The sequence below is a fragment of the Rhinoraja longicauda genome, chromosome 20, assembly GCF_053455715.1.
Source record: "Rhinoraja longicauda isolate Sanriku21f chromosome 20, sRhiLon1.1, whole genome shotgun sequence".
NCBI lineage: Eukaryota > Metazoa > Chordata > Chondrichthyes > Rajiformes > Arhynchobatidae > Rhinoraja > Rhinoraja longicauda.
This window is the reverse complement of record NC_135972.1, coordinates 27,211,343-27,238,612: the sequence shown is the minus strand read 5'-3', so window position 1 is coordinate 27,238,612 and position 27,270 is coordinate 27,211,343. Positions and strand designations below refer to the sequence as shown.

The 27,270-nt window shown below is 42.7% G+C and overlaps 1 protein-coding gene across 2 annotated transcripts in view; it reads right to left on the bottom strand.

Annotated features, from left to right (window-relative positions):
- The window catches only part of slc38a4 (solute carrier family 38 member 4), a 93,016-nt gene extending 66,090 nt beyond the window's left edge, over window positions 1-26,926 (bottom strand). Inside the window, exon 1 of one of the 2 annotated variants that reach the window (XM_078417291.1) lies at window positions 26,801-26,926. The gene's annotated coding sequence lies outside the window, so the exon portion shown is untranslated. The remainder of the gene's footprint in view (window positions 1-26,800) is intronic. The other variant, XM_078417290.1, reaches the window with a different exon arrangement.
- Between the last annotated feature and the right edge of the window lie 344 nt (window positions 26,927-27,270).

Sequence of the window (27,270 nt, the reverse complement as noted above, 5' to 3'; positions counted from 1 at the left end):
ATCGTAAGAATAAACCATATAACCATATAACAGCTACAGCACGGAAACAGGCCCATCCGGCCCTTCCAGTCCACGCCGACCACTCTCCCTGACCTAGTCTCCTACCTGCACTCAGACCATAACCCTCTAATCCCCTCTTATCCATATACCTATCCAATTTACTCTTAAATAATAAAATCGAGCCAGCCTCCACCACTTCCACCGGAAGCCCATTCCATACAGCCACCACCCTCTGAGTAAAGAAGTTACCCCTCATGTTACCCCTAAACTTTTGTCCCTCAATTCTGAAGCTATGTCCCCTTGTTGGAATCTTCCCCACTCTCAAAGGGAAAAGCCTACCCACGTCAACTCTGTCCGTCCCTCTCAAAATTTAAAAAACCTCTATCAAGTCCCTCCTCAACCTTCTACGCTCCAAAGAATAAAGACCCAACCTGTTCAACCTCTCTCTGAACGGGAATAATTGGGTTCATAAGCAATATTCAGTCTTAAGCTCATTAATGTTAATATTACATAATAAGGGTGGCACGGTGGTAGGGTTGCTGCCTTGCAGTGCCAGAGACCTGGGTTCGATCTTGGCTATGGGTGCTGTCTGCACGGAGCTTGTAAGTTCTCCCCGTGACCCACGTGGGGTTTCTCTGGGAGCTCTGGTTTCCTCCCTCTCCAAAGACATACAGGTTTGTAGGCTAATTGGCTTGGTAAAATTGTAAATCGTCCCGAGTGTGTTGGATAATGTTAGCTGACAGGGATCGCTAGTCGATGATGACTCGGTTGGCCGAAGGGCTTATTTCTACGCTGTATCTCGAAACTAAACTAAATTTCTAATTTCATCGGTACATTCTAAATCAACCAAATGTGGCTTATGCGTTATTTGCTGTATATTCTTTTAAGGATTGTAATTTGTGACCAACCACTTGCTATATATATTGTTATAAATGTTCCAATATAGTGGTTTTCCAAAGCTCCAAGGTTCAGCAAAGAACAAAAACCAAAGTGCTGGAGGAACTCAGTGGGTCAGACAGCATCTGTAGAGGGGAGAGACAAATGATGATTCGGGTCTGGACCCTTCTTCCATTCAGATGCTGCCTGACCCCCCAAATTCCTCCACCACTTTGTTTCTTTTGTTCAAGATTCCAGTGTCTGCAGTCTCTTGTATCTCCAGTTTCAGCAAAGAAATCAATATAAAAATGTTTTTGAACAAAGTAATGTGTTAGATTCAATTTACTGGGCAGCAAAGATACTAGAGGAACAAGATAGACCACTCGACCCTTAAAACCGTAGTACGTCATGGCACCATTTTAGTAGGCAGAAACGTTTTAAAAGAAAAATAACAAAAATCTGTGAATTGATAGTTGAGATATATTTTGCATTTTAATGGTATCATCACACATACTGTTCCGCAAAACACTGATTACACTGCGAGAGGCGGGTTTTGCCTACTAAAATGGCGGATGTTACGCTCCTTTGCGTACTACACTTCAATATAGGCGATTTCAACAGAGTGGTCCATCTTGTTCCTCTAGTATCTTTGCTGGGCAGTCCTCTGACATTTTGTGGAGTGTAAGAGTAAAGATACTGAGAGACGAGGCATTTTAAAAGTTGCATAATCCAATTAGAAAATGAGCAAGTCATTGAAGGAGCAGCCTTATAAAGGATGAGGAAGAGTTGGAGAGACTGAAGGGAAGAAATTATAACATCGAGAATCAATCTGGAATAGGTACGTTTGTCAATAATAGCGTGAAGGAAGTGACCTAAATGTAAATGCATATCAGAGCTTTGAAGGGCACGGGGAAGTTACAAACACTGCTTTAGCTGGATTGGAACACAAAAATGGGATGTTCAATATCAGGCTGTTGGTGAACCAGGATGCAATGAAAGTCAAAGAAGGGTGGGTGAATGTGTGGGACTTTGCAGATACAGGGCCCTTTGGACCACCAAGTCCGTGGCGATCAGTGATCACCCCGTACACCAGCACTCTCCAATACACTAGGGTTAATCTACAATTTACAGAGGCCAATTAGCCTACAAACCTGCTCATCTTTGGAGTGTGTGTGGAAACCAGAACGCCTGGAGAAAACCCACACGGACACAGGGAGAACGTACAAACACTGTGCAGACACCACTGGTCGTGATCAAACCCAGGTCTCTGGCACTGTAAGGCAGCAACTCTACCGCTGCATCACTGTGGATCCCTTTGGTCAACTGTTTTCAACAACTTATGGTAGTCGTGAATACACGAGAGTTTGAAGTGTTAAGATATTTCCTATGGCTAATCGGGACTTCATCCTGTTTAGACATCTTGGCATTTCAATTCCTTGACTGATGCGAATTGCAGATGTCAGGAGAACTGGAAACTGACCAAGCTTGTGTGATGAATTATTGGTTGATAAATGATATGACACCTCATTATTCATCTGAAGTCAGTGACATGCAGAGTGCAAGTGAAGTAGATCAAATAACCAAATGGATGGACATTTATTTTTGGTTGCTGGACCTGCGTTAAAGAAACAGAAGTCAGTTCACTCAAATTTCATACTGAAGTTAAATTTGCCATATATTTGGCAATATAATTGCAGTATCATGGTGCCATCATGTTTCAGTTTTTATTCTGGCCTGGATTTTGCAGCCAAAGACCCTGTACCCACAATTGTTGTCTGCCTGGTACCCAAACTGAGCCAAGACAGGGTAAAGAGAACCACCAAGCCCAACATCCCAGGCCTAGCAATAAGGGTCTAAACAGCTGCAGATCCTTGATCAAAGCTATGGAATAGAGCTGGTCTATAATTCTAGACAACTTTGACAAGCAGAAAGGTCTTGCCCCCAGCTTTGCCAACTGTCTGAAGAAGAGTCCCGACACGTTCATTTCCCAGAGATGCTGCCTGACCCGCTGTTACTGCAGCATTCTGTGTCCATCTTTGCCAGCTGTCAGTTGTTTTAAGAATTCTGAATATCGCTGACATCCAGCAACTTAAAAAAAATAATATTTACAAAAATGAAACATATAGTCATTAATATGTTAAATATAGAAAATAAATTAAGCAAAAGCAGTTTTAAAACATTAAACATAAATGTCAGGTGTTGGTGGTTTCTCAGCTTCTATGTTGTCTTGGCAAAGGGGTATCACAGTGGCGCAGATGGTAGAACTGCTGTCCCACAGAGCCAGAGACACGGGTTAGATCCCGACCTTGGGCGAGGTCTGTGTGGAGTTTGCACGTTCTCTCCGAGGCCGTGTGGGATTCCTCCAGGAGCTGCTGCTTCCTCCCACATCTCAAAGACGTGCAGGTTTGTCGGTTAACTGGCCTCTGTAAATTGCCCTTCGTATGAGTGGATGAGAAAGTGGGATAATAAAGAACAAATGTGAATGGGTGGTCGATGGTCAGCATGGACTCGGTGGGCTGAAGGGCCTGTTTCCATGCTGTGCCTTTCAATTCAATTAAGGGCTGAATAAAGGGCAAGTGGGAGTTGCCAATGGATTGGCTGAGGACAATGAAGTTTTAATCGAGTTGAATGTTTTTGAATGCGGATGGCAGGCTTAGTAAAGGAATATTAAATTAATTGGATCTCAGATGGACAAATACAAAGGTTTCAGTGGCAGATGACAGGTGGAATGGATGGAGTAGAAAACATCCTGGAGATCGAATCAACAGACTTTGGAATAGAGACACAGCTCACAACCTAGAACCTTGCTGAGATTGCATAAGGAGTACAGCATTTTGCTATCCACAAGGCAGTGACAATGGTACGATGGCACGAATCAAGATCAAAATATACATTCTTTCTGGATAGTTACTATCAAAACCATGAACAATGAACATCTCCAGCAGCAGCATTCATCAGTCATAACTAGATAACAACATGCAAGTAGATCAATTATCTTATCACTGATTTGAACATAAAGTAACACAAGGTACTATGTTGCTCGACTGATGTTGAGGAAGGTTCTTCTGGTCAGATCTTTCCTACATAACTAGACTCTCAACACTACTGCAGATTGTCCCCCAAGGTGGGAAGGCAACATTGCCCATCTCCTTCTGCATGCATGTTTGCCATGAAGATCGGGACAGAGAAACACTGGTCATTGAGATTCCTGAACAACTGTGCAACACATGACTCTGTGCAGAAAGAAACCGCAGATGCTGGTATATACTGAAGATAGACACAAAGTGCCGGAGTAACTCAGCGCATCAGGCAGCAGCATCTCAAGAGAAAGAGGATGGGTAAGGTTTCAGGTCAGGTCAGAGTCTGAAGAAGGGTCCCAATGCAAAACGTCACCCATCCCTTTTCTCCAGAGATGCTGCCTGACCCATTGAGTTCCTCCAGCACTTTGTGTCTATCTTCTGTGCTATTTCCAGGGACACAAATAGAGGCAAACACCCGCACGCAGCTCAAGGATTAACAACTTGGTGAAAAGCAGCCTCCGTGTTGCCGAGGGCTTGGTGATCATCTGCTGTTTGTTGGAGTGCTGCAGTACAGGACCACTGAATCTTAGTGCAGCCTCTACAAAAGCATCATGGAGAAAACCCATAGCTTATGAGCCTCCCACCATGCACCTGGAACCTTTGGCCAAACAGGCTACCTGTGAGTCATGGTGCCAGGCACTAAGGAGGGCTCTGCCCGAGCCAGCTGCTGCCCCTTCGAGGTTACATCCGCACCCAGGTGGTACTAGAAAGGGACTGCGCGCTGTCCATGGGCACCCTGGGAGATTTCCAGGGCAGCTGGGCACCGACGGGGGTGGAATGTATCCTTGACAAAGATTGTAATATAGTTGTTTCGGAGTGTCACATTTAAGAATACTTGCTTGAGATAATCGAGTGATTTTGCATTATGGTGGTGGGTTTGTTTGGCATTGTATATATTATTGTAATAATTGATTACATTTATTTCTATTAAAAAATAGGCTGGAAACTCTATAAAAGTTCCTGATTGTATGCTTGTGAAATGTATGCAAATGTGTGCCATACTGCTGTGAAGTAAACAGTCGGTACAGCTACTAGTACTGGCAACAGCAGTGCAAGATGGTGCTGTATTTGATATTTGCAAACTATATAAGGAAAGCAATTTTTTTGAAAAATAATGTCAATTAATTTCCAACTAGTGGTGTTGACACACTAACGTCCAGTGATAAACAGAACAACTGCCATGCAGAGTACCAAATAAACCAAAAACCAGCCGACAGACTGATAGTATCTGCACAGACTGCGTTCTCCATTTCTCATTCCGAGATACTTTTATTTTTCTTAAAAGTGGGGTTTTTTAAAAAAATACCGCAAGTCGGTGAATCCCAAATTTTCCGAATGAAAGTCCTATTTTCCCCCCACACACTTGGTGAAATGTCACCCCTCACATCCACTTCCTGATGCCGGACGCCAGCCCCTTTAATGAGTTGGGACTCTTCAAAAGACCACCAGTAACTCTAAAGTCGGTGTGATGAGTCAATATCATTACCTTTGTGTGGAACATACTAGCTAAAGAACCACAACATTACAAAGACCCCATGTGTCCTCTGCAGCCTTTAGAGCCCCTGGCACTCCCAGTGCCATTTATTGCTTTGGGGGCGTGGGGGAGAGGAAAGAGAAAGAGAAAGAATATCTTGCACATGAACTGGGAACCACTATTTTAGGCAAAAGCAAGCTTGAAAATGACAGGCCATCATTTAACCAGTAAAAAAATCAGTTTGAAAGGTGGGGTGAATGTGTGAGAGAGCTATGATTGATAATATAGATAAACATTTTTTTAAAAACCTCAGCTTTTGTTTTGTGCATTTAGATGCATGCCCAAGCTGGTTACTGTGGCCCACATCCAGGGCTTCTCACCAAAACATAATCAGCAAAACTGTTTCAATCTTGTGTGACATACCCTCCCACCCACCATATAAAACACAGCAGCTTGCTGCACCACCTTCATTGAGTAGCGTATAGCACGCAACAAAAGCTTTTCACTGTACTTCGGTGCACGGGACAATAATAAACTAAATTAGAAATATGTCCCCTGTATTACTTTATATCACAAACCCGGAAATTAGTATTCCAAATTTACTAAAATTAATAACTGAATTTGGATCATATTCAGGATATAGTATTAATTGGAACAAAAGTGAACTTATGCCGATAAGGGTAAATAATCTACATATATTACAACAATTTCCTTTTAAGATAGCAAACGAAAAAATAAAATATCTTGGAATTTATGTAACAAAAAGATTTGATTCTTTATTTAAATCTAATTTTCCGCTCTTATTGAATAAATTAAATAAAAATATTTTATATTGGAAAACATTACCAATCTCAATGATAGGTAGAATTAATGCAATAAAAATGATTTTTCTTCCACAATTATTATATCTTTTCCAAATGATTCCGATATATCTTCCTAAAATTTTTTTTAAAAAGATTGATTCCATAGTCACTAACTTTATCTGGGATTATAAGAGCCATAGAATAAAAAAAGAACACTTATGTAAACCAAAAATAAATGGAGGTCTAGCTCTACCAAACTTTACGTTTTATTATTGGGCAGTCAATATTAAAAATATTAACTTTTGGTTAGTAGAGACAGATAAACAACCAACCTGGTTAAAAATGGAAAAAGAAGATTGTTCGCCCTTTGAAATTAGTTCGATTTTATTCGCCAATAATAAAATAAGTAAGAAAACCTATAGTGAAAACCTTATAATAGATAGTGGAATACGTATTTGGAAACAAATAAAGAAAACATTAAAATTGGAATGTATACCACTAGCTCTTACTATTGTAAATAACATCACATTTAAACCTTCAATGATAGATAAAGGTTTTTTACAATGGAAAAACTGTGGAATTAATAAGATGGGAGATCTCTATAGGGAAAAATTTTTCCTTTCATTTCAAGAATTACAACAAATTTATGGATTACATTCAAAAGATTACTTTAGATATTTACAAATTAGAGATTATGTAAAAGCAAATACACATGAAATTAGAAATAGAAAGACAGAGATTTTAGATGAATGTTTAAATAAACACCCAAATACAGAAAAATTGATATCATATATTTATAATATTCTACTGGAAAACGACGCTCCAAGTACAGAAATATATAGACAATCATGGGAAAATGAATTAGGTCAAATTATTAGACCTGATATATGGGATGAAAGTTTACAACACATACATCACTGTTCGCTAAATGCTAGACACTCTCTTATACAATTTAAAATATTACATAGACTACATTATTCAAAAGCTAAATTACATAGTATTTTTCCAAATATATCTGCCATTTGTGACAAATGTCAGCAATTGGAAGCTAACTTAACGCACATATTCACAAACTGTGAAAAAATCACTAAATTCTGGACAGAAATATTTAAAATAATTTCGAATGTTGTTAATATGAAGCTGATCCCTGACTCAAACTTAATAATACTGGGAATATTAGAAACAGATCAATTAATAACAACGAATCAAAGAATTTTTATTGATTATAGTTTAATAATTGGGAAAAAATTAATACTGAAATTCTGGAAAGGTCCTACATCCCCCACAATTAAAATGTGGATTACAGGAATGTCGGAGACACTTCATCTGGAAAGATTGAGACTTGTACTAATGGACAGGTTGAATCTTTTCAGAGGAATATGGTCTCCATTTATTGTATATTTAAAGGGTCAAAATGGCTTGGTGCGAGGACCTGACCGTGGCCTGAATAATGGAATGGAGGAAGAATTATGAATAATAAATCATGGATATATCTCCAATGATAGATAACTTTTTTAATACTCCATTCATTTCTCCAATTTGGATCTCTTATTTTTATTTTATTTTTCTCTATCTTTCCCTCTCTAAAAAAAAAGTATAGAAATATGTAGGACATAATTGTTAATATTAATAATATCACGAATGTATGTAATAAGTAAATTTTATTAATATGTATTTATGTTTAATAAAAATATTTATCAAACAAAAAAGAAATATGTCCCCTTACAATATGGGAATTCCCTGGTGCCAGCCAAACCACAGATAATACAATAGTTTAAAAATGCAATATCATTCTTACTAAGGCTTTGTAGACCTAGACTAGAAAATTAAAATATGTTAATGCCCATTAGAGAGAAAAATTGGAAAGATGTTAACCCTCTTTCCATGTTTCAACCTCGAAAGGTCACATAATGAATTTAAACACTTCTGGTCATCTTATTACAGGCAGCTCCCCCCATGTTAAGATGCATTCATTTCCCCTGTTCTGTGTAATGAATAGTAGCTGGAGTAACTCAGCAGGACAGGCAGCATCTCAGGAGAGAACGATGGGTGACGTTTCAGGTCACGACCCTTCTTCATATTATACTATTGGATTGCCATTAGCAAGCAGCAAAGCGTATTTGCCACCTTTTGGTTTCTGATGAACATAGACAATAGGTGCAGGAGGAGGCCATTCGGCCCTTCGAGCCAGCACCGCCATTCATAGAAACATAGAAAATAGGTGCAGGAGTAGGCCATTCGGCCCTTCAAGCCTGCACCGCCATTCAATATGATCATGGCTGATCATCCAGCTCAGTAGCCTGTACCTGCCTTCTCTCCATACCCCCTGATCCCTTTAGCAAAAAGGGCCACATCTAACTCCCTCTTAAATATAGCCAATGAACTGGCCTCAACTACCTTCTGTGGCAGAGAATTCCACAGACTCACCACTCTCTGTGTGAAGAAATGTTTTCTCATCTCGGTCCTAAAAGACTTCCCCCTTATCCTTAAGCTGTGACCCCTGGTTCTGGACTCCCCCAACATCGGGAACAATCTTCCCGCATCTAGCCTCTCCAACCCCTTAAGAATTTTATATGTTTCTATAAGATCCCCCCTCAGTCTTCTAAATTCCAGCGAGTACAAGCCCAGTCTATCCAGTCTTTCCTCATATGCAAGTCCCGCCATCCCAGGGATTAATCTGGTGAACCTTCTCTGTACTCCCTCTAAGGCAAGAACGTCTTTCCTCAGGTTAGGAGACCAAAACTGCACACAATACTCCAGGTGCGGTCTCACCAAGGCCCTGTACAACTGCAGCAGAACCTCCCTGCTCCTAAACTCAAATCCTCTTGCTATGAATGCCAACATACCATTCGCTTTCTTCACTGCCTGCTGCACCTGCATGCTTGCTTTCAATGACTGGTGCACCATGACACCCAGGTCACATTGCATCGGTCACCATTCAGGTAATACTCTGCTTTCCTGTTCTTGCCGCCAAAGTGGATAACCTCACATTTATCCACATTATATTGCATCTGCCATGCATTTGCCCACTCGCCTAATCTATCCAAGGCACTCTGCAGCTTCCTAGCATCCTCCTCGCAGCTAACACTGCCACCCAGCTTCGTGTCATCCGCAAACTTAGAGATGTTGCATTCAATTCCCTCGTCCAAATCATTAATATACACTGTAAATAACTGGGGTCCCAGCACTGAGCCTTGCGGTACCTCACTAGTCACTGCCATTCCGAAAAGGACCCGTTTATTCCTACTCTTTGCTTCCTGTCCGCCAACCAATTTTCTATCCACATCAACACTGAACTCTCAATACCGTGTGCTTTAAGTTTGTACACCAATCTCCAATGTGGGACCTTGTCGAAGGCCTTCTGAAAGTCCAGATATAACACATCGACTGGTTCTCCCTTATCCACTCTACTAGTTACATCCTCGAAAAATTCTATAAGATTCGTCAGACATGATTTGCCTTTGGTAAATCCATGCTGACTTTGTCCGATGATTTCACCACTTTCCAAATGTGATGCTATCACATCTTTAATAACTGACTCTAGCATTTTCCCCACTACCGATGTTAGGCTAACTGGTCTATAATTCCCCGTTTTCTCTCTCCCTCCCTTTTTAAAAAGTGGGGTTACATTAGCTACCCTCCAGTCCTCAGGAACTATTCCAGAATCTAAAGAGTTTTGAAAAATTATCACTAATGCATCCACTATTTCTGAGGCTACTTCCTTAAGCACTCTGGGATGCAGCCTATCTGGCCCTGGGGATTTATCTGCCTTTAATCCATTTAATTTACCTAACACCACTTCCTGACTAACCTGCATTTCCCTCAGTTCCTCCATCTCATTAGACTCCCGGTCCCCCGCTATTTCCGGCAGACGGTTTATGCCTTCCTTAGTGAAGACAGAACCAAAGTATTTGTTCAATTGGTCTGCCATCTCCTTGTTCCCTATGATCAATTCACCTGTTTCCGACTGCAAGGGACCTACATTTGTCTTAACCAATCTTTTTCTCTTGACATATCTATAAAATGTGATCATGGCTGATCATTCTTAATCAGTATCCCGTTCCTGCCTTCTCCCCATACCCCGTGACTCCGCAATCCTTAAGAGCTCTATCCAGCTCTCTCTTGAATGCATTCAGAGAATTGGCCTCCACTGCCTTCTGAGGCAGAGAGTTCCACAGATTCACAACTCTCTGACTGAAAAAGTTTTTCCTCATCTCAGTTCTAAATGGCCTACCCCTTATTCTTAAAATGTGGCCCCTTGTTCTGGACTCCCCCAACATTGGGAACATGTTTCCTGCCTCTAACGTGTCCAACCCCTTAATAATCTTATATGTTTCGATAAGATCTCCTCTCATCCTTCTAAATTGCAGTGTATACAAGCCTAATCGCTCCAGTCTTTCAACATATGAAAGTCCCGCCATTCCGGGAATTTCCAGTGCCATAAACTTTTCAGTGCCATAAACTTTTACAATCTGAACATCAAACTGTTGCGTAGTTATAATGTCAGGCATGTTCCTGAATCAATGCTACTACCAATAATAGTGCATTGAATGAACCACTGTATCAGAACATAGAACAGTGCTGCACAAGAATAGAGCTTTTGGCCCACATGGTGCCTGCAAACATAGACAATAGACAATAGACAATAGGTGCAGGAGTAGGCCATTCAGCCCTTCGAGCCAGCACCGCCATTCAATGCGATCATGGCTGATCACTCTCAATCAGTACCCCGTTCCTGCCTTCTCCCCATACCCCCTCACTCCGTTATCCTTAAGAGCTCTATCCAGCTCTCTCTTGAAAGCATCCAACGAACTGGCCCCCACTGCCTTCTGAGGCAGAGAATTCCACACCTTCACCACCCTCTGACTGAAAAAGTTCTTCCTCATCTCCGTTCTAAATGGCCTACCCCTTATTCTTAAACTGTGGCCCCTTGTTCTGGACTCCCCCAACATTGGGAACATGTTATCTGCCTCTAATGTGTCCAATCCCCTAATTATCTTATATGTTTCAATAAGATCCCCCTCATCCTTCTAAATTCCAGTGTATACAAGCCCAATCGCTCCAGCCTTTCAACATAATGCCAAGATCATCTCTTATCTACCTGCACACAATTCATATCACTCCATTTCTTGCAATAGCTACATGCCTATCCAAAAGTCTCTCAAATGCCACTATTGTATCGGCCTCCACCATAACTCTAGCAGTGCGTTCCAGGCATCCACTTCCCTCTGCATTGAAGATTTGCCCCATATATCTCTTTTAAACTTTATCCCTCTCATTTTAAAGCTACACCCTCTAGTATTTGATTCGTCTCTCCTGGGGGAAAGGTTCTGGTTGCTGCCCTATTTATGCCTCTCATAATTATATGTACTTCCAACAGGTTTCCCCGTATCCTCCAGCATTCCAGAGAAAACAATCCAAGTCTGTCCAATATCTTTCTGTAGTTTACACCCCCTAATCCAGGTATTATTCTGCTAAACCTCCACTGCACTCTTTTGAAAATCTCCACATCCTTCCTGGAATGGGGCAACCAGAACTGCGCACAATACTCCAAATGTGGCCTAATCAAAGTCCTACAAGGCTGTATCACGACTTCCTGACTCTTATACTCAATGCCCTCATTTATGAAAGCAAATAGACCATATACCTTCTTACCATTCTATCTACTTGCCACAATCAGGAAGTCATGGACTTGCACCCCAAGATCCCTCTGTGCATCAATACTGTTAGGGGTCATGCCATTAATTGTATACCTTCCCCTTACCTTTGACCTCTCAAAGCTCAACACCTCACACTTGCTCAGATTATAATCCATGTGCCATTTCTCTGCCAATTTCAGTAGTTGATCTATATCTTACGGCGTAGTTTGGCAGCGTTCTTCACAGTCCACAACCCCAACAATCTTGGTATCATCTGTAAACTTACTAGCCAACATATCTATGTCTAAAGAGAGACACAAAATGCTGAAGTAACTCAACGGGACAGGCAGCATCTCTGGATAGAAGGAATGGGTGACGTGTGGGGTCGAGATATTCATATTTATATATACGCATAGATATTTTTTCCCACATTTATACATACGCACACACGAGCACACACATCTTTCAAACTGCAGAGGTCCCAGCACCGATTCCTATGGAACTCCATTGGTCACAGACCTCTAGCCTGAATATTACCCTTCCACCACAACCCTCTGTCTTCTATCAGTAAGTCAGTTTGGAATCCATATGACCAAGTCATTGTTAATTCCTTGCATCTTTAATCTTCTGGATCTGCCTACCATGGGCGACTTTATCAAATGCTTTTCTAAAATCCATGTAGACGACATCCATTGCCCTACCCGCAACGATCACCTTCATCTTCTTCTCAAAAAAAACCTTGTTGAAGTTAGTAAGACATTGAACAGTAGTAATAGTTGACAAAAGTAATAGAATCTTGGTATCATCTGTAAACTTACTAAACTTACGGGGTACTGATTGAGAGTGATCAGCCATGATCGCATTGAATGTGTGGAATTCTCTGCCTCAGAAGGCAGTGGAGGCCAGTTCGTTGGATGCTTTCAAGAGAGAGCTGGATAGAGCTCTTAAGGATAGCGGAGTGAGGGGGTATGGGGAGAAGGCAGGAACGGGGTACTGATTGAGAGTGATCAGCCATGATCGCATTGAATGGCGGTGCTGGCTCGAAGGGCTGAATGGCCTACTCCTGCACCTATTGTCTATTGTCTATTGTCTATTGTCTATTGTCTTAATGGCAGATCAGCCTGATTAGTTTCTCTGTTTTACTCTGTTTGGTTCATAGCTGAACTTTGACAAAAAGAGTGAAAAGATGAGTTTTCGGGTCTCAAAACTTAACTGGTTAATGAGTGTTGAGACAAATGAAAATCCTTGGCATTCACCTCTTTGTGCTCACACAGCAATTTGATCCTGTTGCTTCTCCTTCCCCCCCACCACCACTAAAAGAGATCAAACAGAACCACTAGCTGGGTGGCAAGAAGCAGCCGACAACAAATAGCAGGAAAGAGCAGAGTAACAGGAGGCCCCGATCTTCTGGTAACAATAAAATATCCTATTACAAAGATCCTTTAAGTCCCTTAAAAGAAGCTGCAAAGGATAAAGGGGTAACTTATACATGAAAGGAAGCAAGTCTAAATTTGACCAGTCTTTTCTAAGATCTTCATGTGCGGCACGGTGTCGCAGTGGTGTACGTTCTTCCTGTGACCGCGTGGGTTTTCTCCGGGTGCTCCGGTTTCCTCCCACACGCCAAAGATGTACAGGTTTCTAGGCTAATTGGCTTGGTAAAATTGTAAATTGTCTCTGGTGCGTGGGATAGTGTTAGTGTGCAGGGATCGCTGGTCGGCACGGAGTCAGTGAGCCAAAGGGGCTCTTTCTCCAAAACTAAATCTGTATCTCCAAAATGAGGGACTCACCTGTGCATCTATTAGATCCAATCTCACATGTTCAGTTCTCCAAGAAATGCCAGGATCATTGCTGATAAACTTTACACAAGCCTTGAAGAATTCTCTCTCTCCGTCTGTAGTGATGAACCAATACTGCTGCCTTGGTTCTCTCTTCTGAAGGTATTTGTATATTGCCAGGAGATATCCAGGGCAGCTGTCTATACTCTCACGTGTTTACTAATATGCTAAGGGCAACATGAGATCTGATAGTTATGCATATCGCTTGCCATGCCAACTCAGTGTTAAGAATGTTCTTGGATTAGTGTTGGATATAAATAGGAGGATTTTCATTTAATGCTAGTTCCAATATTTGGCAGCAGAATGAACGGGAATATTCCGAAACTCTTAATTTCTTGCCACTCCTAAACAACACAAGGTTGAAAAGGCTGCATCCTCAAAATAACAAGGGGCCTGGAGCAGAACATAGCGAGAAAGGCTATGGCCACAAATCCACAATTTCAACAGCTTAATAGTGCTTTATTTCTCGCATATGCAACTGCACAGTGAAATTATTTTTGCATATATTACACATGCTGGCGCCACCATTTTGGTACCATTACTCAAAGTTCAAAGTGCGGTCGGCCCGCGCACTCGATGTACTGGACACGTCTCAGGAAAGGAGGGTAATAGGAGACCACATGGATGCTATTATTACGACCAGCTTCAAGAAAGGAGTCAAATATAACTATGGCAAACACGTAGAGGTTCTCCCTGATCTCTGCCACAGGGACATTATCGTCAAGTACTCCTCAGCTATCTCCTCCTACTGGCCAAAGAGTTGTTCCCAGAACCAGGGCTGTGGACTTGTGTTAACCTAGAGGCACAATGGCTCGACCTTCACTGAACGGCAATAGCAAGAACAGTTACGGGGGGCAGAGGCAGCTGCTACATAGGACCTTCTTGGCACTATATACGACCCTCCTCATTCTTCTCCTTCACGCATTTGCACCACGATGGGATGCAATGCCAATGGCTCCATTACAGAACCTATCTCAGTGAAGACTGGTGCTCAACAAAGTTGTGTCATTGTCCCAACAATTTTCTTATTTATTCTCACTACAATGTAGCATGTCATGTTCAACAAACTTCTTGCGGGAATGGAGCTGATCTTCACAACGATCGGTAAATTGATCAATCCACGATGACTTCACTCTGGAACCAAGGTCATTTACGTGTCAGTAGTAGACCTGTGGCATGCTCCAGTTATGCAAGCTTGAAGATTGAGTGCTAAGACAGTATGAACACATTCACTGAGGCGTATGAGAGGATGGGTCATAAACTCAACAGCTGCTAAACAAAGGTCCTCTACTAAATTACTCCTGCTGTTACAAAACTGTCTTCCAACAATTACGTTTTATAGCAAGATCTTGGAAATGTGGACCACTACCCAAGAATCAGGGGTGAATTCTTTGTGATGGCTGATACCAACAATGAAATTAATCTTGTCTTTGAATACATGAACACACCCTTTAATCAAATAAGGAAAAGGATACTTCAAGATCAGGACCTTAGACCTGTCAGGGAGCTGATGGACTACAAGGCAGCACAGATCTCCGTCCTCCCACATGCTTCTGAGATCTGGACTGCACCTCATTCCACAGGTTCTCCGAACACACTTTCTTCCTGTCACACCAACCACCCATTTCCTTTGCCTAATCCTTCTATTCATCTCTCACTACCACCTACTACGAGTCCCTCATTTCTCTTTTAACACCCACTTCTTCCCCACCCCATTCCACCCATATCACTCCCTCTGGCTTTACATGTCACTCTTCCTCTTCGGACATCCTTTTGTCTCATTTTTCACCTCTAGCTTTTCTCAACCCATCTGCTAATCATCCTTCCTCACCTGTATCCACCTATCACTTGAGGGGCTTTGCCTCACCCCTTCCTCTCTTCTCAGCTTCCTCTCTTCTCAGCTTCCTCCCCTCTCCTCCATCAGACTGAAGAAGGGTCCAAACCCAAAATGTGGTCTGTCCATTTCTCTCCACAGATGCTGCCTGACCCATAGAGTTCTTCCAGCATTTTGTTCTTTGCACAACATCAGGACACTATCGGTGGGGTATTCAATGTTGGCGAAAATGAATTTAGTGCTGAAGAAAACCATTAAAAAAACAATTTGTGACCCAAAAAGCACTGGTGTCATACTGCTTACCATTGCAAGTGCTGCACGGACTAATCTACTATTTGGAAAACATCAGTCAATATCCAGTAGAATGTCTACCAAGGCAAAGTGTGTCATCTGTGGAACCTGAATTTATGATGTGTGATCGTGGGTGTAGAGGGAAAATAGCCAGTATATAGAAGCATGAGGAAGGGGTGAGACAAGGGTTGGCAGGTGACAGATGGAACCTGATGAGGGGGGGGGGGGAAGAAAAGGGCTATGATGGGCGGATGGAATCAGGTGGAGGAGAAGGAAGAGGAAAGGCATAGACTAGTAGGTGATAGAACCAGATAAGGGAGCGTTGATGGGCAGATGGAACCAGGTGAGGAAGGGATAGGAAAGGTGAACCAAGGGAGAAAAAACCTAGGTAGAGATAGTGAATAGGCAGATCAGCCAGTTGGAAGAACGTAATGAGCCTTGGAAATGAGAGGGGCAGGGGAATAAAAGGTGAACAAAGGGAGATAGACCCTGGACGGACTGATGGGAGTGGGAAAGGTACATGGACAGCTACATGGATTGGAAAGGTTCAGAGGGTTATAGGCCAAATGCGGGCAGGTGGGACTAGTGTAGATGAGGCATCTTGGTCGGCATGGGCAAGTTGAGCCAAAGGGCCCGTATCCATGCTGTATAACTATAGGAACGGAAAATCAGAGGAGTGGGTTACTTGAAATTGTAAAATTTAATCTTCATACCATTGAGCCACCCAAATGGAAAATGAGGTGCTTGTCTTCAAGTTTGCACTTGGCCTCACCATGCAGTGGATAAGACTGAGTACAGAAAGGTAGGTGTGGGAATGGGGAGTTGAAGTGACCTGCAAATGGAAACTCATAATGACCATCGTGGACAGAGTGCAGGTGCTCTGCAAAACGAGACCGGTCTATGCTTGGTCTCATTGGGGGGTGCTGGAGGAACACCCAGGCGAGTAACTGCAGACCTTTATGTAGATGATCAGTGAAAGATAAAGTGCTGGAGTAAGTCTGTGGTTCAGGCAGCATGTCTGGGGAACATGGATAGGTGGCATTTCAGGTCGGGACCCTTCTTCAGATGCCTTCAGTTTGTAGATGGTATTCATTGCAGGCATTATGTGCTTGTAATGAAGGGAATAAATGTTTATGCCAGAGGATGGGCTGATTTGTAATGGAAGGTCCCAAGCTTCTTGATTATTGTGGGGCCTGTAGTCATTTAGAGTCATGGGGTCTTACAGTGTGGAAACAGGCCCTTCAGCCCAACTTGCCCGAACCTTCCAGCATGTCCCATCTACATTAGTCCCACCTGCCTGTGTTTGGCCCAAACCCCTCTAAACGTTCTATCCATGTACCTATCAAATCGTTTCTTGAACGCTGCAATAGTCCCTGCCTCAACTACCTCATCTGGCAGCTCATTCCATGCACCCACCACCCATTGTGTGGAAAAGGTTACCCCTCAGATTCCTATTAAATCTTTCCCCCTTCACCTTAAACTTCTGCCCTCTGGTTCTCGATTCCCCTACTCTGGGCAAGAGACTCTGTGCACCTACCCGATCTATTCCTCCCTTTTATACACCTCTATAAGATCACCCCTCATCCTTCTGCGCTCCAAGGAATAGAGTCCCAGCCTGCTTAACCTCTCCCTATTGCTCAGGCCCTCAAGTCTGGGCAACTTCTTCGTTTACTTTTGACTTTAGTCCCCGACCATCATCCGGTTCGTTGTCCCATATACTCATGCCTACTACAAGGGTTCCATGACACTTAGGGACATTGCTACTTGGTGCATCTATTCAGTTAATGCTACTGCTGTTATTACTCATCCCATATTACTACTTAATTCTAAACTTCCACAAGTTTTCTTGACACCGTCACTTGTCTGACAACAAGATTAAATCGTAACAGACACTTTTAAACTCAATGACAATCTTCAGATAGTATTATTTCGGCTTAGCTTTTTGTTTCATGCAACACAACTATGCCACTACTTTAAACTGGCTCAATCCTTTGAACAGACAGTCAAGGAAACAAAGCATCAATCAGCAATAAACCACTTTACCAGTTTGCCACAAATTCCATTCATTCCAATTACCTTCCACTTGTGTTCAAACATTCTGCTGGTAAACCGACTATTCATTTGTGCAGTACACAAATACATTTGATCCCCATATTTATTCATTAAGTTGCATTTGACATAATGCAAGCCAGCCTCTCCCAGGTTTCCTGCCTCCATTAATATCATTGTAATGCTGTTCGATGGATAAAGGGCAAAACACAAATATATCCTCACCCATAGCATGTTGTGGCCACAGTGCATACCATTTAAAAAGGGCATTGTTGTTATTATCAGAACACCATGACCTGCAAGTTCCCTTCCAAGTCACCCTCTGTCCAATCTTTATATTGCTGTTCCTTCATCATCAATGGGATTAAATCCTTGAAATCTACACAACAAAAAAAAAACTATCTGCAGAAAGATCCTGCTCCGAAACGTCCATATTCTCCAGAGATAGCACTCCACAAAGTGCTGGAGTAACTCAGCGGGTCAGGCAGCATCCCTGGAGGAAAAGGATGGGCGACGTTTCAGGTTGGAACCCTTCTTCATACCCGGAGAGCAGTAGGAATCAGGAGATGCTGCCTGACCAACGACACAAAATGCTGGAGTAACTCAGCGAGACAGGCAGCATCTCTGGGAAAATAGGTGACTTTTCGGGTCGAGACCCTTCTTCAGACTGAGTGAGAGTGAATGCTGCCTGGCCTGCTGAGCTACTCCAGCACTTTGTGTCTTTTTTTTTTTAATACACCGCATGCATATGCAGTTCCTTGCGTCCACAACAAAACTATTGGAATGACTTTCCAACAATAAGCGCAGGATTTGCTTGAGATCATCATATTTTATCCAAAAAATATCAAAGCTGGAAATGCTTTGTATTTGAAACATTTCCTTCAAACCCGGCAAATATTTATCCCTCAATCAACATTCCAGATGAAGTGCGCGTTATTATACTGTTGTTAATAAAGGAAGAGGGGCCAGCCAGTTTCCTATTAAAATGATAACTATGCTTTAATAGTTCAATAGCACCTCATTAGCTGTTGCAGCACCGTGGCAGGTATTGACGTCAGAGAAGGAAACTTATCTCTTAAACAGGAAAACAATCAGTAATTTTTCTTTACAATTTGCACCGAGGAGCAAAGTAGGAAATTCGTTTCCACATAAAAGGTCACAATTCATACTAGACTGCTTTGGAAAGGAAGAGCAAAGACAACAAAGGTAACTCCCGAGTGGCAACATGAAGGCATCTGAATAGGCTTTACAATAATAACGCTTCCCGAGGGGTCTGCTTCTAAAACCATTTCCTAAACTACATGTTGTAACCAAAATTTGTGAATAATTACAGCACATTTTGCAAAATAATTACCACAGTTAAAATGGGGACTGTTTCGTAAAACTTGATAATCGAACTAGATGGGTAGATTTACTGAAATCCTTGACTGGTTGGAAAAGCATTACCACTTTCCTAATGTTTAGATGCTAAACTATAATGAGCCTAATAAAATTAGAAAGAGCGATACGATTGATAAATGTGTTCACAAATTAATTGTTGGAATCATTGTTCAATTTTATCCCATCTGAATCAAAGCAATTTGATATTGGCTAATCCAATGCTTCAAGGCCAGGAGATCTCCTTAAAGTGGCACTACGGAAGATCCTGACTAGAGGGTGCATGTTTCTACCGAGTTTGCATGTTCTACTTATGACCGCGTAGGTTTTCTCCGGGTGCTCTGATTTTTTCCCACATTCCAAACACGTGCAGGTTTATAGGTTAATTAGCTTCTGTGAAAATTGTAAATTGTCACCTAGTGGGTGTAGGATAGTGTTAATGTGCGGTGATCGCTGGTTGGCGTGGACCCGGTCGGCCAAATGGCCTGTTTCCGCGCTGCTTCTCAAACTAAACTGTTAGTGTTGCTACCTTGCAGCTCCAAAGACCCGGGTTCGAGATCCTGACCGCCGATGCTATGTGTGTGAAATTTGTATCATCTCCCTATTACGGCATGGCTTCCCCCTCCTTCGCAGAAGAATGCTGCTTTACAATGCCAGAGATCCAGTTTGATCCTGACTACGGGTGCTGTCTGTACGAAGTTTGTACATTCTCCCTGTGGGTTTTCTCCGGGTGCTCCGGTTTCCTCCCACACTCCAAAGACGTGCAGGTTTGTAGATTAATTGGCTTCTGTAAATTGTCCCTGGTGTGAAGAATAGCACTAGTCTACAGGTGATCATTGGTAGGCACAGACTTGGTGGGCTGAATGGCCTGTTTCCACAGTGCAATTCTGACTAAATGTTGGGTGATAGGATAATTGGCTGCTTTTAAATTACTCCTTGTGGCAGGAGAATCAGGAAAGAGCAGATAATGATATGGAGCTGTGCACTGAAGATACTTAAAGATTCAATAACATTCTATAGAGTTCCATTTAAATCCTGTATTTGTACTAAAACAGTTTTGATGGTACACAGAATCTTCCAGGGTAGCTGGTGCAAATAAGAGAGCAGGAGAGAACTTGGTTAATAGTTGTATTGTTTACGTACACTTTGTTCCCACTGGTCAACTGAAATCATTGGAACCAAATGTGGTCGGATGAATATAACCAGTTGTCAATATTTATGCATGTTTTTAGCACTAGTATCAGAGATGAGGTTTTTCCCCCTGAGGTCTTCTTTTTACTCACTGTTATTTTTAAACTATCTTACTTAACCATTCCTCTGCAACCTGACAGAATCATATTGAACTACAGTTTCAGCGACATTCTAATGTATTATTCAAGAAACCACACAACATTTCAAACACTTTAACCATAAAATTCTCATTACTCTGAAGGGATTTGGAAATCAACTGGGAGTATTGTGGCATTGATGCATTTGACAGGTGGATATTTGTGGGGATAACTGATCCAGCATCCTTCAGGAAGAACTGCAACACACCATGATAACTACCACCCAGGGCATTGCTCCCTGTTAGTCATTTGCTTTGATGAGTATCAAGAGTGGAGTATAATCGGCAATCAAGGTATAGCAGCCATTGAGTGCTGGATTGTTAACAAGCAGTGTCAACACTGCACAAAATATCAGAATGAGGAAACAAGGGCACTATTCAAAATTCTAAGGATGTCTCAAACTATTTTGAAAGTGGAACTACTTCCCATTATTATGAGCAAATATGACAAATAATTTTAACAGTCAGATATGACCACAGCATTATATAACCAATTGAATTTGTTTTTGACGGGATAAAAATATTAGCCAGGAAAGACCAAGACAATTCCTGGTCTTGTACGCATTGTGCTGTGGGACATTTTATATCCACCCATAGAGTCAGACGGAATTTCCTCCACCCTTCCTGAGGTCATCTGCTGCCGGCCCCGTTTTGTTCTGGCATTCCCCATCTTTCAGTCTGAGGAAGGGTTCCGACCCAAATGTCACTAATTCCTTTCCTCCAGAGATGCTGCCTGACCCGCTGAGTTACTCCAGCATTTTGTGTCTGTCTACAGAATGTGATGTGTCTCGTCTTAATGAGGGCCACGGCAACAAGACAGCACTTTCCCACCAAGTGATGTGCTAGTTATGTGATCAGATCCCAGTGTAGGGGGAAATGTACTGGCAGAAGTGGAAACCAATTGCTACTTATATTTCTCACATCTCGAGTTAAAATAAACTATGACAGACAATAGACAATAGACGCAGGAGTAGGCCATTCGGCCCTTCGAGCCAGCAGTGCCATTCAATGTGATCATGACTGATCATTCACAATCAGTACCCCGGTCCTGCCATCTCCCCATACCCTCCGACTCCGCTATCTTTAACTCTATCTAGCTCTCTCTTGAAAGCATCCAGAGAATTGGCCTCCAATCTAGATCAATTTAGAATCTGCTAGCAAGGACAAAAGATATATTAGGGAAAGGAAGGGGAACACTGTACTGTTGGTAACAGATTTGAATTTACTCTGGTAAACACCCAGTGAATATCAACCCAGAGCTGATAACCAAGGAGTCAACAAGAAGAGTGGGAAGAGTTTTGATGAGATGAATAAAAATGACAGTTATGGTGTGCATGATCTGATCAGCACATTATTGAGGATGTGATGGCATTAGAGTGTATGCAGAGATTTATAAAAGTGTTTAAGAAGGAACTGCAGATGCTAGTTTACACAGAGGATAGACACAAAATGCTGGAGTAACTCAGCAGGTCAGGCAACATCTCTGGAGAAGAGGAATAGGTAACGTTTTGGGTTGAGACTCTTCATCAGACTGAGAGTCATGGAGGGGAAACTAGAGATATGGGAAGGTACAGAGCGAAGCAGAGCCTGCATTGATGTCCCAAGAAAGGTGGAGCCCACAATGGTCCATTGTTGGCTAGGGACGAGGTGATGACGAAAGGATACAAATGGGGAAATTATCAAGACTAGGGTGGGGGAGGGATGGAGGGAGAGGGAATGCAAGGGTTACTTGATGTTAGAGAAATCAATATTCATGCCACTGGGTTGTAAGCTGCCCAAGTGAAATATGTGGTGCTGTTCCTCCAACTGGCCTCACTCTGACAGTGGAGGCGGCCCAAGACAAAAAGGCCAATATGGGAGTGGGAAGGGGAGTTAAAATGTTTGGCAACCAGGAGATCGTAGGCCCTGATGGACTGAGCGTAGGTGTTGTCAGGCCTAGCAAATTATGAGGAGACACTTATTGGGCTGGAATGTTTGTTTTTGGATCAAAGAATACAAAAAAATTGAGGTTATATATAATTATGAATGCCTCATCAGAATGACCAGGAAAGACTTATCCCCTTATAGCAGAGACTTATAGCAGAGTTGTCAATAACTGAAGGACATGGATTGAAGATACAAGAAAGTGCAGATGCTAGAATCTTGTGCAAAAAAAACTGAAATAAAATGCTGGAAGAACTCAGCAGGTCAGGCAGCATCTGTGGAGGGAATAGATAGATGATGTTTGGGGTTATCATATCATATCATATATATACAGCCGGAAACAGGCCTTTTCGGCCCTCCAAGTCCGTGCCGCCCAGCGATCCCCGCACATTAACACTATCCTACACCCACTAGGGACAATTTTTTACATTTACCCAGCCAATTAACCTACATACCTGTACGTCTTTGGAGTGTGGGAGGAAACCGAAGATCTCGGAGAAAACCCACGCAGGTCACGGGGAGAACGTACAAACTCCTTACAGTGCAGCACCCGTAGTCAGGATCGAACCTGAGTCTCCGGCGCTGCATTCGCTGTAAAGCAGCAACTCTACCGCTGCGCTACCGTGCCGCCCTATTTCTGAACGATCGGCATGGATAGAAATCGATGGAACAAAACAAGAAGAATTGTGGAAAGGTCGGTGAGAGTTTGTTACTCACTGCTTGAAAGGATGATAGAGGAAGAAACTTTCACTATATTTTTAAAAAGTCAGAAGTGCAAAAGCCCTACAACTGATTGGCCATGTGCTGGAAAGTGGGATCAGTTTAGTTTAGTGATAGAGTGTGGAAACAGACCCTTAGGCACACCGAGTCCAGTCTGACCCATGCACTACATATATCGTACCCACTAGGGACAGTTTGCAGAAGCCAATTAATCTACAAACCTGCACGTCTTTGGGATGGAACCAGAGCACCTGGAGAAAACCCATGGAGTCACAGGGCAAATGTACAAACTGTGTACAGATAGCAACCATGGTCAGGATCAAACTCGGGTCTCTGATGCTATAAAGCAGCAAATCTACCGATGTGCCACCGTGCCAGCCTTAGTACATTTGTGTTTTGATTACGATGGACTCAGTGGACTCCTGTGCAGAAAATCTCTTTGAATATATGAAACGTTATTGATTGTGATATGTTTATGACATGGATGCAACTGATCTGATTAGTCAACTTGCCAAGGACATGAAAGTTGGTGGGGTCAGGGATATTGAAGGAGGTTACCCAAGGATAAACAAGGGTATTGAGTAGCTGGTAAGTTGAACAGAGCAGTCAGGTGGAATTTAATCCAGACATGCGAAATAATGCAGTTTACAGACAGGCCACACATAGTAAATGGCAAGGATCTTAGGAGTGTTGGTGTACAGAGAATTCTTGGGGTGCAAGTTCATAGTTCCCTGGAAATTAGCATCCAGGTGGATTGGGTAGAAAAGAAGGCATTTGACTACATAGAACAAGACATTGAGTTTAAGGGCTGGGATGTCATGGTGCATCTATACAAAACAAAACATTGAGTACAAGTGTCAGGAAGTCATGATGCAGCATAAGACTTTAGTTCGGCCTTATTTGGTGTATCGGGTACAGTTCTGGTCGCCCCATTACAGGAAGGATGTCAAGGCTTTGGAAAGGGTGCAGAGGAGGTTTAACAGAACGATGCCCAGATTAGTGGGTATCAACTATAGGGAGAGATTGGACAGATGGATCATTTCCCCCAGAATGCAGAGCTGGAGAGGAGACCTAATAGAAGTATATAAAATTATGAGTGGTATAGATAAGGTAGACAGTCAAGACCTTTTTTTCCCAGAATGGAAATATCAAATACCAGAGGGCATAGCTTTAAGGTGAGAGGGGCAAAGTTTAAAGGAGAGGGGCAAGTTTAAAAAAAATTGAATTGAATACCCAAAGTATGTAAATAGTCACCCATAAAGGGCATTGACAGAGTTACAAATTCCCCCCTGCGCCAGGTCCCCCTCGGTTCTTAAATGTCTGGAACGCACTGCCAGATGTGGCAGTGGATACAGATACAATAGTGGCCTTTTGGACTGTCACATGGACATGCAGGAAATGGAGGGATATGGATTATGGCCAAGAGTTGGTCTTGGCATCATGTTTGGCACAGATATTGTGGGCCCAAGGGATTGTCCTTGGGGTGTACTGTTCGGTGCTCTTTGCTTCGGCCACACTTGGAGAATTAGGCACAGTTCAGGTCGCCATGCTATAGAGGAAGGATGTGGTGGCGTTAGCAAGAGAGCAGAAGAGATTTACCAGGATGTTACCTGGAATACCCATCTTCAGACTGAAGGCGACGTGGAGAAGCATTAGCAGAAAAAAGTTGGAAACACTCAGCAGGTCAGGCAGCATCTACGGAGAGAGAAACAGAGCTAATGGCTCAGGTCCGAGACCTGTATTTTGACCTGGGCTTGAAATATTAGTTCTATTTCTCTTATTTTGAGTATTCCCACCATTTTCAGTGTTTATTTCTCATTACCAGCGATTGCAATTTTCTTTTGTATTTTTTTTTTCTCTTTGATAATATATTAGGGCAGGTGAAAGTAGTATGATCAAGGAGACAGGAGGAACTGCAAACGTTGGAATTGTGAGCAGAACACGAAGTGCTGGAGGAACGCAGCGGGTCAGGCAGCATCTATGGAGGAAATGGACAAGGACCCTTCTTCAGTCGGATCAAAAGGGGTTGTTTTTAAGGAACATCTCATAAGGAAGAAAGCAAGATGGAGAGCCCTGCAGAGGAGAGGTCAGACACAAAAGGCTGGAGTAACTCAGCAGGACAGGCAGCATCTCTGAATGGAAGGAATGGATGACGTTTCGGGTCGAGACCCTGCTCTAGATTGAGTCAGGGGAGAGGGAGATAATGAAGTGTAAGGTGTGAAAACAAGAAAAAGGAGATAGAGATCAATGTAGAACAGATCATTGTTAGTTAGGAGAAGGTAACAACAAAGCCAACAGAGATAAAATGTAATCGAGGACAGTCAGACTGGTCGTAGAACTGGGAAGGGGGAGGGATGGAGAGAGAGGTAAAGCAAGGGTTACGAATTTAGAGAAGTCAATATTCATACCGCTGGGAACAGACGGGCATTAAGCCTCTGACACTTGCTAAGAATGCTGCGGGTTACACGAGAGGATGGAGACAACAGAACTACAGAAGCCAGAGATAAGACTGGAGAAGGGCGTGGGGTTGGTGGCGAAGGGGAGGGGATTTAAATCCTGTATGAGGACTTTGAGTGTTGCTTATCCGGGTGCGAGTGGGGTTCAGTTAACAAATGTTGATCGCTTAATCCTTTCCATCTGGGCTTTGCCAGGCAGTCCCTTTGTTTTGAATGAGGCAGAAGCCCTTAACCGGGCTGAGACATCCGTGGAGGTTTCCTGCAAGGGGTCAGTCTCTCTCCCCTGCCCAGAGTTAGAATGACCATAGTAACTCGGCGCCAGGTCCAGCGACCAGTTGTGCTACCAGGATGCTGGGCGGCATGGACATATATTAATCGTGGGGGGCTAAAATCAGTCTGCAGTGTTTCTACAGCCGGATACAGTGGATTAACGCTGGTGCGATGTGCCACATTAATAGCCCACCACGCCTTCAGCAGACAGCCCTTGCACTTTGTCTCAAACCCTCCACAATAGAGCCGCTCACGATACAATGAGCAGTTCTCGTTTGTGTAGAAGACACCGGGCAATTAGTTTAAATAAAAAAGCAACGCCCAGTCATCATGTGCAATAATAACGATAACAGTCACAGTGCCGAAACATCCCGCACTGATTAAACTGTTCTGGCAGAAATGAATGCAAGAGATGCCGGGGAAGAAGGTAACACAATCCCACACGGAGTAGGACGTGTAGGAAGTGAAATGAAGCTCCTCGATTGTCCCAAGATGATTTCCCCATTATCACCGGCTTTTAAACACAACGCCAATGTAATATTGACTCAATGATTCCCCCTTTGCCAACTCACACACATTCATAAGTTCAGCATGACTTTAACCGGCTAGGTCTCCTAATTTTGCAATCGTTTACAAACATCCACTTGCACTCTTTAAAAAAAACCCCAAACTGCTTATTTTCTTAGAGCAGCAATAGACCCAGAAATAAAAACAAGTCCGAACATCTTCCCGCGTAAACACAACTCAGTTTGAACCCATATCAACTGCGTTATAATACATTGGAGAATAAGACAACATGGATGTTTAAAAAAAATTAATAAGCAGTTTAAAAAAAATCAAACCCACCTTGAAAATGCAACGTGAACCAAGTAAGAAAGAGAGACAGCAACAGAGAGCTGTAATCTCAGAGCCTGGGGATACCCTCGGCATTTAACAGCAGATCGTGGAAATTTCCACCATGTGAGCTCAGCATGCAAACAGTTTCAGGTTTCATGAATGACGGAAAACGCCCTGCACTCGAGGATCCACCAATCGTGGGCAAACTCTTTCAAGGCAGACCGACCCTTCGCAGAGACCCAGGCACACTTCCAATACGGTCTGAACTAGTTAGTGTAAGATTCCGAAAGGAGGACAGTGCCCCGAGTCCCAGCAAATCAAACCCGGCTCTGCTCGAAGATGCAACTCATGGCTTTGGAAATAAATAACAGCGCACAGAAATGTGGACACGGGGAATGCAGTCAGAAGAAGTCAAGTCAAGTCAAGTCAATTTTATTTGTATAGCACATTTAAAAACAACCCACGTTGACCAAAGTGCT